Raw genomic sequence first — 14,926 nt, 5'->3', positions numbered from 1 at the left:
TTTTGCGGTATGCGGGCCTCTCACTGTTGTGGCCTCTCCCGTTGCGGAGCACAGGCTCCGGATGCGCAGGCCCAGCGGCCATGGCTCACGGGCCCAGCCGCTCCGCGGCATATGGGATCCTCCCAGACCGGGGCACGAACCCGTATCCCCTGCATCGGCAGGCGGACTCTCAACCACTGCGCCACCAGGGAGGCCCTGAGGGTTGTCTTTTAATCTTGTTTACGGTTTCCTTTGCTGTGAAAAAGCTTTTAAGTTTCATTAGGTCCCATTTGTTTATTTTTGTTTGTATTTCCATTTCTCTAGGAGGTAGGTCAAAAAGGATCTTGCTGTGATTTATATCATAGCGTGTTCTGCCTACGTTTTCCTCTAAGAGTTTTATAGTGTCTGGCCTTACATTTAGGTTTTGAATCCATTTTGAGTTTATTTTTGTGTATGGTGTTAGGGAGTGTTCTAATTTCATACTTTTACATGTACCTGTCCAGTTTTCCCAGCACCACTTATTGAAGAGGCTGCCTTTTCTCCACTGTATATCCTTGCCTCCTTTATCAAGTTAAGGTGACCATATGTGCGGGGGTTTATCTCTGGGCTTTCCATCCTGTTCCATTGATCTATATTTCTGTTTTTGTGCCAGTACCATACTGTCTTCATTACCATAGCTTTGTAGTATAGTCTGAAGTTAGGGAGCCTGATTACTCCAGCTCCGTTTTAATTTCTGAAGATTGCTTTGGCTACTCAGGGTCTTTTGTCTTCCATACAAATTGTGAAATTTTTTGTTCTAGTTCTGTGAAAAATACCATTGGTAGTTTGATAGGGATTGCACTGAAACTGTAGATTGCATTGGGTAGTAGAGTCATTTTCACAATGTTGATTCCTCCAATCCAAGAACATGGTATATCTCTCCATCTGTTTGTAACATCTTTAATTTCTTTCATCAGTGTCTTATAGTTTTCTGCATACAGGTCTTTTCTCTCCTTAGATAGGTTTATCCCTAGGTATTTTGTTCTTTTTGTTGCAATGGTAAATGGGAGTGTTTCCTTAATTTCTTCTTCTGATTTTTCATCATTAGTGTATAGGAATGCCAGAGATTTCTGTGCATTAATTTTGTATCCTGCTACTTTACCAAATTCATTGATTAGCTCTAGTAGTTTTCTGGTAGCATCTTTAGGATTCTTTATGTATAGTATCATGTCATCTGCAAACAGTGACAGGTTTACTTCTTCTTTTCTGATTTGGATTCCCTTTATTTCCTTTTCGTCTCTGATTGCTGTGGCTAAAACTTCCAAAACTATGTTGAATAACAGTGGTGAGAGTGGGAAACCTTCTCTTGTTCCTGATCTTGGTGGAAATGGTTTCAGTTTTTCACCATTGAGAACGATGTTGGCTGTGGGTTTGTCATATATGGCCTTTATTGTGTTGAGGTAAGTTCCCTCTATGCCTACATTCTGGCGGGCTTTTATCATAAATGGGTGTTGAATTTTGTCAAAAGCTTTATCTGCATCTATTGAGATGATCATATGGATTTTCTCCTTCAATTTGTTAATATGGTGTATCACATTGATTGATTTGCGTATACTGAAGAATCCTTGCATTCCTGGAATAAACCCCACTTGATCATGGTGTACAATCCTTTAAATGTGCTGTTGGATTCTGCTTGCTAGTATTTTGTTGAGGATTTTTGCACCTATGTTCATCAGTGATATTGGCCTGTAGTTTTCTTGTGATATCTTTGTCTGGTTTTGGTATCAGGGTGATGGTGGCCTCGTAGGATGAGTTTGGGAGTGTTCCTTCCTCTGCTATAATTTGGAAGAGTATGAGAAACATAGGTTTTAGCTCTTCTGTAAACGTTTGATAGAATTCACCTGTGAAGCCATCTGGTCCTAGGCTTTTGTTTGTTGCAAGATTTTTTTAAAAATTTATTTATTTATTTATTTATTTATTTTTGGTTGCATTGGGTCTTCATCGCTGCACGCAGGCTTTCTCTAGTTGTGGGAAGCAGGGGCCCCTCCCCATTGTGGTGCACGGGCTTTTCACTGTGGTGCCCTCTCTTGCTGCAGAGCACGGGCTCCAGGCGCACAGGTCTCAGTAGCTGCGGCCTGCGGGCTCTAGAGCTCAGGCTCAGTAGTTTTGTCACACAGGCTCAGTTGCTCTGGGGCATGTGGGATCCTCCCGGACCAGGGATAGAACCAGGGTCCCCCCCTCCACATTGGAGGGTGGATTCTCAACCACTGTGCCATCAGGGAAGTCCCTGTTGGAAGTTTTTAAATCACAGTTTCAATTTCAGTGGTTGTGATTGGTCTGTTTATATTTTCTATTTCTTCCTGGTTCAGTCTCGGAAGGTTGTGCTTTGCTAAGAATCTGTCCATTTCTCCCAGGTTGTCCATTTTATTGGCAGATAGTTGCTTGTAGTAATCTCTCATGATCCTTTGTATTTCTGCAGTGTCAGTTGGTACTTCTCTTTTTTCATTTCTAATTCTACTGATTTGAGTCTTCTTTTTTTTTCTTGATGAGTCTGGCTAATGGTTTATCAATTTTGTTTATCTTCTCAAAGAACCAGCTTTTAGTTTTATTGATCTTTGCTATCGTTTCCTTCATTTCTTTTTCATTTATTTCTGATCTGATTTTCTTTTAATTCATTTATTTTTGGCTGTACTGGGTCTTTGCTGCTGTGCACAGGCTTTCTGTAGTTGCAGTGAGTGGGGGCTACTCTTCGTTGCAGTGCACGGGCTTCTCATTGTGCTGGCTTCTCTTGCTGTGGAGCACTGACTCTAGGCATGCAGGCTTCACTAGTTGTGGCTTATGGGCTCTAGAGCGCAGGCTCAGTAGTTGTGTCACACAGGATTAGTTGCTCTGCAGCATGTGGGAACTTCCCGGACCAGGGCTCAAACCCATGTCCCCTGCATTGGCAGGCGGATTCTTAACCACTGCGCCACCAGGGAAGCCCTGATCTGATGTTTATGATTTCTTTCCTTCTGCTAACTTTGAGGGGTTTTTGTTCTTCTTTCTCTAATTGCTTTAGGTGTAAGGTTAGGTTGTTTGAGATGTTTCTTGTTTCTTGAGGTAGGATTGTATTGCTATAAACTTCCCTCTTAGAACCGCTTTTGCTGCATCCCATAGGTTTTGGCTTGTCGTATTTTCACTGTCCTTTTCTTCTAGGTATTTTTGATTTCCTCTTTGACTTCTTCAGTGATCTCTTGGTTATTTAGTAACGTATTGTTTACAGTTTTTTTTTTTCCTGTAATTGATATGTAGTCTCATAGCATTGTAGTCGGAAAAGATACTTGATAGGATTTCAATTTTCTTAAATTTACCAAGGCTTGATTTGTGACCCAAGATATTATCTATCCTGGAGAATATTCCATGAGCACTTGAGAAGAAAGTGTATTGTGCTGTTTTTGGATGGAATGTCCTATAAATATCATTTAAGTCCATCTTGTTTAATGTGTCATTTAAAGCTTGTTTTTCCTTATTTATTTTCATTTTGGTTAATATGTCCATTGGTGACAGTGGGGTGTTAAAGTCCCCTACTATTATTGTGTTACTGTCGAGTTCCTCTTTTATGGCTGTTAGCACTTGCTGTATGTATTGAGGTGCTCCTATTTTGGGTGCATAAATATTTACAATTGTTATATCTTCTTCTTGAATTGATCCCTTGATCATTATGTAGTGTCCTTCTTTGTCTCTTGTAATAGTCTTTATTTTAAAGTCTATTTTGTCTGATATGAGAATGGCTACTCCAGCTTTCGATTTCCATTTGCATGGAATATCTTTTTCCATCCCCTCACTTTCAGTCTGTATGTGTCCTTAGGTCTGGAATGGGTCTCTTGTAGACAGCATATATATACATATGTTTCTGTATCCATTCAGCTAGTCTGTGTCTTTTGGTGGGAGTATTTAATCCATTTACATTTAAGGTAATTATCAATATGTATGATCCTATTACCATTTTCTTAATTGTTTTGGGTTTGTTATTGTCTTTTCCTTCTCTTGTGTTTCCTCCTGCCTAGAGAAGTTCCTTTAGCATTTGTTGTAAAGCTGGTTTGGTGGTAGTGAATTCTCTTAGCTTTTGCTTGTCTGTAAAGGTTTTAATTTCTCCATCAAATCTGAATGAGATCCTTGCTGGGTAGAGTAATCTTGGTGGTAGGTTTTTACCTTTCATCACTTTAAATATGTCCTGCCACACCCTTCTGGCTTGCAGGGTTTCTGCTGAAAGATCAGCTGTTAACCTTATGCTCATTAGGGGGCTCTGGCTCAATGAGGCCGGGGGGAGGGAGGGTACGGAATGCGGGGCGAGCCTGTGGTTGCCAAGGCCAGCATGATTTTGCAACAGCCTGAGGTGTGCTGTGTCTTCTCCCGGGGAAGTTGTCCCTGGATCATGGGACCCGGGCAGTGGCAGGCTGCACAGGCTCCCAGGAGGGGAAGTGTGGAGTGACCTGTGCTTGCACACAGGCTTCTTGGTGGCTGCAACAGCAGCCTTAGCGTCTCATGCCTGTCTCTGGTGTCCGCACTATATAGCTGTGGCTCGCGCCCATCTCTGGAGCCTGTTTGGGTGGTGCTCTGAATCCCCTATCCTCGTGCACCCCAAAACAATGGTCTCTTGACTCTTAGGCAGGTCCAGACTTTTTCCTGGACTCCCTCCCGGCTAGCTGTGGTGCACTAGCCCCCTTCAGGCTGTGTTCATGCCGCCAACCTCAGTCCTCTCTCTGGGATCTGACCTCCGAAGCCCGAGCCTCAGCTCCCAGCCCACGCCCGCCCCGGCGGGTGAGCAGACAAGCCTCTCGGGATGATGAGTGCTGGTCGGCACCCACCGATCCTCTGTGTGGGAATCTCTCCGCTTTGCCCTCTGCATCCCTGTTGCTGCACTCTCCTCCGTGGCTCCGAAGCTTCCCGCCCCCCGCCCTCCCCACCCCCCATCTCTGCCAGTGAAGGGGCTTCCTAGTGTGTGGAAATTTTTCCTCCTTCTCAGCTCCCTCCCAGAGGTGCAGGTCCCATCCCCATTCTTTTGTCTCTGTTTTTTCTTTTTTCTTTTGCCCCACCCAGGTACGTGGGGAGTTTCTTGCCTTTTGGGAAGTCTGAGGTCTTCTGCCAGAGTTCAGTACATGTTCTGTAGGAGTTGTTCCACACATAGATGTATTTTTGATGTTATTTGTGGGGAGGAAGGTGATCTCCACATCTTACTCCTGCGCCATCTTGAAAGTCCTCCCACATTACATTTAGTTCTCATGTTCCTCAGGCTTCTCTCGGCTGTGAGCCTTTCTCAGACTTTCCTTGTTTTTAATGACCTCATTGTATATATTTTTGTAGTTTATTTTTCTCCTTCTAAATTTATGTTCACTTTGTGCTCACTTTGTTGTCTCCTCTTTTTCCTTTTGCTATTCTTTGCTGGTTTTCGTAAGTTTTTTCACTCTCTTTTTTCCTTTTGTTAGCACTGCTGTTTTGTAACTTTCTATCCCATTAATGTTTGCCTCCCCTCTCTAAGACCTCATAACAAAACATGTATTCCTGTAATATTTTTTAAAAACAAGATATAATTTGCTTCCTTCACCAAGATAGTCTACACTAATAAGGTCAGTCTTTTAGAATATTTTCACTGCTGTTCTCAATTCTGCCCTTAACCAGACCAAGATAAAATCTTTGATATGCTTATCTTCATTACTTTTCTCCCCCTTCACCCCTAACTTGTAGATTTCTCTGAGATAGTTTTGTACTTTTCGTTTTAGATTATTATTAGAATTACCCTCACACAGTTCCTCTTTATTTTAAGAATTCTTCTATGGGGTAGCTAGCATACCTTCCTGGTCTATTACTATCCATTTAAATTTAACTGTTTATGCACTGTCAAGCACTACCTCTTTTCCTCTTCGTGTTCTCCTGTCTTTGGTGGTTGTGCTGGTAGAGGATGGTGGTGTGTTGGTTATGGTACAATTGTTTGGTTGTATAGTCCTCCCTCTAGTAGTTTCCTCTGGCACCAATATGCACAAGTGATGTACTCTCTGGGTCACAGCACCACTCTCTCCTCCATTCTGAAATGGAAATGACGTCTTAAGTGGATACAGGACCATGGGTTGCAGTTCATTTCTCTCAGATGCCATTCGCCATCTTGTATCTAAAGCGTTGCATATAAAACAGTGCATGGCTGTCTGATTCTTTAAGTAGCCAGTTATTTCCATCTAGAAATTAGTAATGGTTTCTCTTCATTCTTGGAGTTGAAGAATTTCCCAGGCAAGCTTTGGTTACTTTTTTTCTCATGCCTTCTGCTTGGAACTTGGTGAAGAGTTTCAATTTGCACATTCAGGTCTTTCTTAATCTTGAGGACATTTTCTTCTTTTATTAGTTTAATTATTGCCTTTTCATCATCTGTTCCTTTTCTCCTCTCTGGATCTTCTTTTATTCACATGTTAGTTCTTCCGAATATATCCTCCAAAAGTTTTTTTTTCTCATGATTGTTTTCTCTCTCTCTCTCTCTCTCTCTATATATATATATATATATATATATATATTTTTTTTTTTTTTTTTTTTTTTTTTTTTTTTTTTTTTTGCAGTACATGGGCCTCTCCTGTTGAGGAGCACAGGCTCCGGACGCGCAGGCTCAGCGGCCATGGCTCACGGGCCCAGCCACTCCGTGGCATGAGGGATCTTCCTGCACCGGGGCAGGAACCCGTGTCCCCTGCATCGGCAGGCGGACTCTCAACCACTCTGCCACCAGGGAAGCCCTAGAAACACTTTCTGACAGTTTCCAATTTTGAGTCTCTTTATGCATGTGCAACTGTTGTTGGAGCTATTAAGAGTAAATGATAGGCTGTGACAACACTGTTGGGATTATTTTAGGACATTATACTGGGATAAGTTTCTGATAAATTGTATCAAAATATAAATTTTATTACATCTAGAACTGATTGTCACGGAATAATTTTTCTAAAAGATTTCACTCTCTGTACAAACGTGTTTCGTATGTCTGAAGTACACTTTGAATGTCGATTTATACAGTGTTATCTTAACGTTTCCTCTGACATTCCTCCAACTTGTAGAGTTGCCCACTGCTGCCTGTCCCATCTCCACTGCCCGTTTGAGTATCACACTGGCCCATCAGCCTCCTCACAAAACACAAGTTCAAAGACAAAATTATTTTAAGAATTTCAAAACAGTCGTAGAAGAACATTAAACCAACCACAGGGCCTTTCTCAACACAGGCCCTGCCCAGGAATGCAGACATATAGCAATGGTGATTTCTGGTTTTGTACCCACTAGTGGTTTGGAGTGTTTAACGCACTTTTTATTGCCAGTCTAGTAAGTAATTTGTCTTATAAATCTGCCATTTACAGTCTCTCCTTCTAGAGGTTTTCTGAAGCTCTCTAAGCTGGCAATTACCTCTCTCCTTGTAAATCAGTTGGTACCTTTTCTAGGAAACCAACGTGATCCTAACTCTAAATAGTCACTAATGACTTAAATTAGTTGCTGGCTCTTTCTGAGCCCCTAATTTTCCCAAGACTAATTAGCTCAGGCATAGGGAAGTTCTGGATTCATCCAGCCATTTAAAACATGATGGACATAAATTCAGTCCATACCATAATTCAGAGTGCAGGTTCTGGAACAATCCTGCCTGTTCAAATCCTCCACTTTCCTGCCATGAGCCTTTGGCATGTCATTAACCTCTGTAAGTCTCTCATTTATAAAACAGGAATAACAGCATACCTTTCAAGATAGGGCATGACAAATGTTTATTATTACTGTTCAATTCTAGATAAGTGGGGCTCAGTCTCTTAGCTGATAGCAGTTATGTCCCTAAGAGAACAAAACTGCTAGCTTTGACTAGTAAATTTTTTCGGTAAAATATAGAGGATGTTCACTACTGCTTTCTGAAGGAGTCCACAAGAGAGCAGAAACAGAATCCAGTTCAGTAAGGCCATTCAGAAAGTATGGCTGAACGAAGCTGCCGCAGGATCCACTGAGTGTGTGGAGGGGATGTGTGGGTGTGTGAGTGTGAGTCTGTATGGGATCCTTCCTGTGCTTACTTGAAAGCAGGCTTTGAGTGTCCATGTATACAACCAACAAACACACATGGCTTTTGTCTGATGTCTGGGATTGCTCCTCTGGGTTACATGGCAGCTGTCAGCAGAGCTCCAACGCGACAACACTCATAAGTAATATAGAACAGAACATCTCCTCTTACCCACACAAGACAAAGAACAGACATTTTCTGAAATTGGTTTTTTTTTTTAACTGGGATGAGGCTTTTCCAACACCTGATGTTTGGTCATGAATTTGAAGCATAAGCCAACAGCAGGGTTTGGTAAAAAGGAATTCTGAATTTAAAAAGAAATTCACAATTAAGTGTTTTCAGCTTTACCAGTATGTACTAAAAGGGTAATCAAGTTTGATTAATCAACCCTATTCACCGATAGGCATCAAGTAAAAAAATTAATTTCTTCCCTGATGGACTTTATAAAAGTGTGACCTATTACAAGGAAATTAAATCATCAGAAAGATGAAATTAAAACATTTCATTAGGTTCTCCCATGAGATTTGTGTTATAGACTATCTGCAGGTGTCTCTACAGCTGAATGAGTGGCCTCTGGAAACGGCCACCATGCCTGTATCCTTCCCACCCTCCCCCTCCACTTGATGAGCCTCTTCTGCCCTCCCAGCCAGCACTAGGGCTGGCTGTTTAAGGTTGCCCCATACTATGAGTAATTCACCTTCCCTGTCTTCACTGCCAGCTGTCTTAGTCAAGGTCCCATAAAAACCTGCACAAGGAAAAGAACCACATTGAGATTTTACAGCAGAGGGAATGTCATGCAAAGAGTTGGTTCCAGGGGCCTTGGAAGAGCTGAGAAGCCAACAAGGGATGGAGAAGAAAGCTAGTGAGTAGCAACAGCAGGCATCCACGGCCTCCTCTGAGCTACAGGATAAAGGAGAGGGTGTTTCTGGACCCCAGGGGCCAGGGTCACCTGGGAGAGGCTGGAAGGCCCACCCAGAGGGCACTGGGGCAATTTAAGAGATGCAGGGCGGGGGCTTCCCTGGTGGCGCAGTGGTTGAGAATCTGCCTGCTAATGCAGGGGACATGGGTTCGAGCCCTGGTCTGGGAGGATCCCACATGCCGCGGAGCAACTCGGCCCGTGAGCCACAGCTACTGAGCCTGCGCATCTGGAGCCTGTGCTCCACAACAAGAGAGGCCGTGATAGTGAGAGGCCCGTGCACCGCGATGAAGAGTGGCCCCTGCTTGCCACAACTAGAGAAAGCCCTCACACAGAAATGAAGACCCAACACAGCAAAAATAAAATAAATTAATTAATAAACTCCTACCCCCAACATCTTAAAAAAAAAAAAAAAGAGATGCAGGGCGACATCCCAGACCAATTAAGCTGGAACCCCTGCAAATGAGGCCAGGCATCAGTGGTTTTTAAAACTCCCCAGGTGATTCCAATGCACAACCAGGCATGAGAACCCCAGCTTAAAGCATCTAGTAGAATCTGCATTCTTACAACTGCATCTGCCCCGCACTGAGCAGACGTGGGGAAAAGTGCTGCTGATATACCATTGCTCAAAGTCCAGAAGCAGAGACCAAAGACGCCATTAAATTGGGAGGCCAAGCTGCTCTAAGATACCCTAAAAGGAATATCCAAGAACTGGATTTGATTCATAGAATTTTGCTTCATAGGTAAACTTTAGTAATTGCTATCTAAAATATACTATTTTAAAGAGCCATCCTCTGTTTACTGAAAAAATTGATTAGATTTCACACTGTGTGCCAATTACAGTAAACCATTTGCTAGCACAATTGATGCACAAGGCATTTCCAATGTACATAAACTAAAATAGAACATCCTGCTTAATAATTCTATTAACGTGCACATATTGAGTGTGTGCTAATTATTTCTTGAATGTACTAATAATCAAAGGAATATTAGTGTTCAGTGTGATATTATTGTGATTTTTAATTGTATTTTACTTATTTTCAAATGGATAATCCATGATGATACATACAAAGAATCTGTTAACTAGAAACAAACATCTTAATATGATCTTCTTTTAAATAACTGAGAAGATATTTCAAGATTTTGTACAGCCCTCGGGTAATCACTATGAACACCAATTATCATCATAAACATTGCTAAAGAGAAGTGTGACTAGCAAAACTCCAGGTAATGAGTTCAACTGAGCCTCGGTAACTGGAAAAAAAGAGTGAACTCTTTTTAAAGAACACATCTATAATGCGTTTCATTAAGCATTTATTCACACAAGAAATGTTTCTTAAGCAATTAATATACATTCTAGGGAATAACAAGACAAATAAGATGAGGTCCCTTCCTCAGAGCACTTTATAATCTAATGGAAGCGATTAGACAATCACACAAGTCCTGGTAAGAGGTAGTAGTTGCTGATTCTAACGTTCAGTGAGGTTGAGGGTGAACAGGCCAGAGGACATGAGAAGGGAGACTTGAAAGCAAATGTCAGCTGATTGTGGGGAGTAGGGACACACATTAAAAGTATTTGAAGAGAGAAGCGACCAAATCAAAACGGCACTTGATGTACAGAATGGACACACACCAGGAAACCATTTAAGGATTACTGGAAAAATCAAAGTGAAAGGTTCAAAGAAGACAACAGCAGCAAGTATCCAAATGAAGCATGGATGCTAGAAATATCAGAACGAAAAAACCCCATAGAATTTCATGCCTGAATGTCTCCAAGGGCTGACTGAAGAAAATTAAGGAAACAGAAGGAAGGGCTCCTTTGAAGGAAAAGATAATGAATATTCCTCTTCAGATATATCTGGTTGAAGGCTAGAGAGACATCCAACAAGAGACATCCAGCATGCATGCGCTGAGAACACTGTTTGCAAAGTCGTTTTATGATGATTTCGTCATTGTGTAATTGTATCCAGAAATAAAACACTCGTCATTCATAATACAAAATGTTGTGAACAAAATTACAAATTCCTGTCACGATATTCTTAATGACTTTCAAAAACAGCAGTGCAAGTCATCTTTACATGCATCAAATATATACTGTTTCCACTGCACTTTAATAAAATCATGATGGTGAATCATGATGATGTTGTCCAGCCTTTTAGGGTGATGTTTAAGAGTACCAGATCCAACTGTTCAAAAGCCCATCATATAAACAGTTATGATCCTTGGTGGACTTCATAGATTTGTGCTTCACTGCCAGAGCTGGAGAGATTGCTGAGCTGTTAGAGATTATATTTTAAAACTGTATTGCAGTTGGGTTGAAAGTAGCCCCACAGTTTGCTTTATAAGTGTTACAGCGTTTCATTGACTCTTCCCTTTCTTTCTCTATTTAGCAGTGATGGGCAGGAAGTCATCACTCCATCCTAACAATGAGTAAAAAGCTGAACAGACTGAAAAATCAACAATTTTTCTTGGATCCATAAGAGAGGGTAGGACACAGGGCAAACTGCTGCCCCCAACTGGAGAGACAGACAAATATAGGGAGTTGGGGCTTACCCAAGTAGAGACTCATGAATGGAAACCACCTCAGGAATCAGTGCCAGGGAGGAAAACCTGAAATGTAATTCATGAATTGCCAGAGGCTCAGTGTGGACAACTCTGAGAGTTAAAAACTCTAGGGGAACCCAGTCATCAGAGAAAAGAAACCATTTTGAAATATGCCAGAGTACTCTGTTCTTTAAAAACCTGCCCTCAGGAGAAACTAGTTGAACAGAGCCTAACTTACTCGGATATTATCAGAGCCTATCTGACCTGGGGGAAGGGAAATACCCAACTCCAGTCAGTTCTAGCTTTCCACATGGGAGCATGGAAATACCCAACTCCATCTCATGCTATCCATCCTGTCCCACCTAAGATAGGAGAAAAAACTGAGGAATGCTATGAAGTTCACAGCCCAAAGGCATAGACTCACTGAAAGACTGAGACCTAACCATAGGCTAGAGAATGCTTCCTGTTCCCCCACACCTCACCCTCACATTACTAAAGACCTAGTTACAGCAGTTCTTTTTACCCAGTACATCATGTCCAGTTACCAAGAAAAAATTACAAGATCTACCAAAAGGCAAAAAACATAATTTGAAAAGACAGAGCAAGCATCAGAACCAGACATGGAAGGGATTTTGGAATTTTGGAATTCTCAATAACCTCCCTAAGGAGGCAAAAGACCTGTCCTCTGAAAACTACAAGATGTTAATGAAAGAAATCAGAGATGACACAAACATATGGAAAGATATACCATGTTCTTGGATTGGAAGAATCAATACTGTCAAAATAAGCATACTGCCCAAGGCAATCTACAGATTCAGTGCAATGCCTATCAAATTACCAGTGGCATTTTTCACGGAACTAGAATAAAAAATTTTTTAATTTGTATGGAAACACAAAAGACCCCAAATATCCAAAGCAAGCCTGAGAAAGAAAAACAGAGCTGGAGGAATCAGGCTCCTTGACTTCAAACTATACTACAAAGTTACAGTAATCAAAACAGTATGTTACTGGCACAAAAACAGAAATATAAATCAATGGACTAGGATAGGAAGCCCAGAAATAAACCCACACATCTATGGTCAATTACTCTATGACAAAGGAGGTAAGAATATACAATGGAGAAAAGACAGCCTCTTCAATAAGTGGTGCTGGGAAAACTGGACAGCTACATGTAAAAGAATGAAATTAGAACATTCTCTAACACCTTATACAAAAGTAAACTCGTAATGGATTAAAGACCTAAATGTAAGACTGGGTACTATAAAACTCTTAGAGGAAAACACAGGCAGAAGACTCTTTGACATCAATTGCAGCAATATCTTTTTGGATCCACCTCCTACAGTAATGAAAACAAAAACAAAAACAAACAAATGGGACCTAATTAACCTTAAAATAATTTGAAAAGATACATGCACCCCAATGTTCACTGCAGCACTATTTGCAATAGCCAAGACATGGAAGCAATCTAAATGTCCATTGACAGAGGAATGGATAAAGAAGATATGGTACATATATACAATGGAATATTACTCAGCCATAAAAAGAATGTAATAATGCCATTTTCAGCAACACGGATGGACCTAAAGATTATCATACTAAGTGAACTAAGTCAGACAGAGAAAGACAGATATCATATGATATCACTTATATGTGGAATCTAAAAAGATGATACAAATGAACTTATTTACAAAACAGACGCACAGACTTTGAAAACAAAAGTATGGTTACCAAAGGGGAAGTGGGGAAGGATAAATTAGGAGTTTGGGATTCTTACTAACTGGCTTAACAGGTGTTGGAGAGGAGGCTCCTCTATGGTTGTTTGAGGGATGGATATAGTTTTGGATTAACATATACACACTACTATATATAGAACAGATAATCAACAATGACCTACTGCACAGCATAGGAGACTCCACTCAATATTCTGTAATAATCTATACGGGAAAAGAATCTGAAAAAGAATGGATATATGTATATGTATAACTGAACCACTCTGCTGTACACCTGAAACTAACACAACATTGTAAATCAACTATATCCCAATATAAAATAAAAATTAAATTAAAAAAACATAATTTGAAGAGATAGAGCAAGCATCATTTGCATCACCTTTTTAGATTCTTTCCTTAACCGTGTCCAGTCTACTTTATAAGTAGACTTGTAGATGGGCTTATAGCCCATCAGAGGCACTCTTCATTTCTGTTACAGTGCTTTTGATCTCTAGCATTTCTTTTTGGTTCCTTCTTAGGAGTTCCATCTCTCTGCTTACATTGCCCATCTGTCCTTGTGTGCGGTGTCTTTCTCCACTAGAGTCCTTAGCATATTAATCATAGTTGTTTTAAATTCCTGGTCTGATAATTCCAAAATTCCTGACCCTCCTCGCTTTGCTTGATGGCTATGACACCCTGGCCTCTTTAGGTAGTCCAATCTCAATCCCCTATTGTAATAGTCATGACCCCTAGTCATTTGTCTTTAATAAGGTCCTCACTATTAAAAAATATAAAAATAAAAATAAAGTTGGAGAGATGCTGTTGTTTTGTTCTGTTTTTGTTTTTTGGAGGTTTCTATTAAGATATCCTCAAGCTCAGAGATTTCTGGTTCACAGTTTTAGCTTCCCATGGTAATCACCTGGGAGCTTTAAAAAATACCACTGCCTGGATCCCACCCCAAGAGAATCTGATTTAATCAGTCTGGGGATTTTTAAAAGCTCCCACATGATTCTAATGTGTAACCAAGGTTGAAACCTACTGGTCTTGATTAACCCCGTCTCTCTACAGACAAGAACAATAAGACTCTGCAGCCTTGGTGACTTGCTCCAGGTTATAAAGCAAATTTGAGAGCAGACTTAGAAATCAGAAAATCCCAGTCTGGTTTGGGGCTGCCTACACTATGATAGAGCCCTTTCCTTCCACAACTGAGGCCTCTGTTTCCACGTTGAGGAGCTGGCATAATCCTTGCTCCCCAGAGCCTTTCATTCACCTGCTCCTGTTCCTCATCTTAGGAATGTTCTGGCTTTCTGGACACACCTTAATGCCTCTCTCACAATTTTCATCTGTTTTGCATCCCTCCCCTCCTCCACTGGGCCCACTCTCGTAAGCCCTGAATCATTCCCAGACTTTCCAGCCTCCTTGTAAATGCCCTTCTCCGTACCCTGGACTAACATTCTCTAAACATCATCACCTCCAGTGGCATTGCTTCTCCACACAACCCTCCAGATACAAACCAAAAATGCTTCATCTTGAATTCTGACATTCCAGGTTCTGGTTCTATCCCCTTGTCCTTCCATCTTCCTCACCTTCTTGCACCCGTTGAATCTGGCCTTGACCACATTCTTCCATGTAACCCCATGGCTGTCAATGAACACCTGTCAGAATGTCTCGGGGGAGCCCCCTTGCCAAACCTCAGGTGCTGCAGCCCTCTCCCCAAGGGCACTTCAGAGAGTGGGGACTAAAGGAAAAGGCCTGGTCATC

This window comes from Mesoplodon mirus, assembly GCF_964341445.2.
Source record: "Mesoplodon mirus genome assembly, chromosome: 17".
NCBI classification, from domain to species: domain Eukaryota; kingdom Metazoa; phylum Chordata; class Mammalia; order Artiodactyla; family Ziphiidae; genus Mesoplodon; species Mesoplodon mirus.
Note: the sequence above shows the minus strand (reverse complement) of the source record.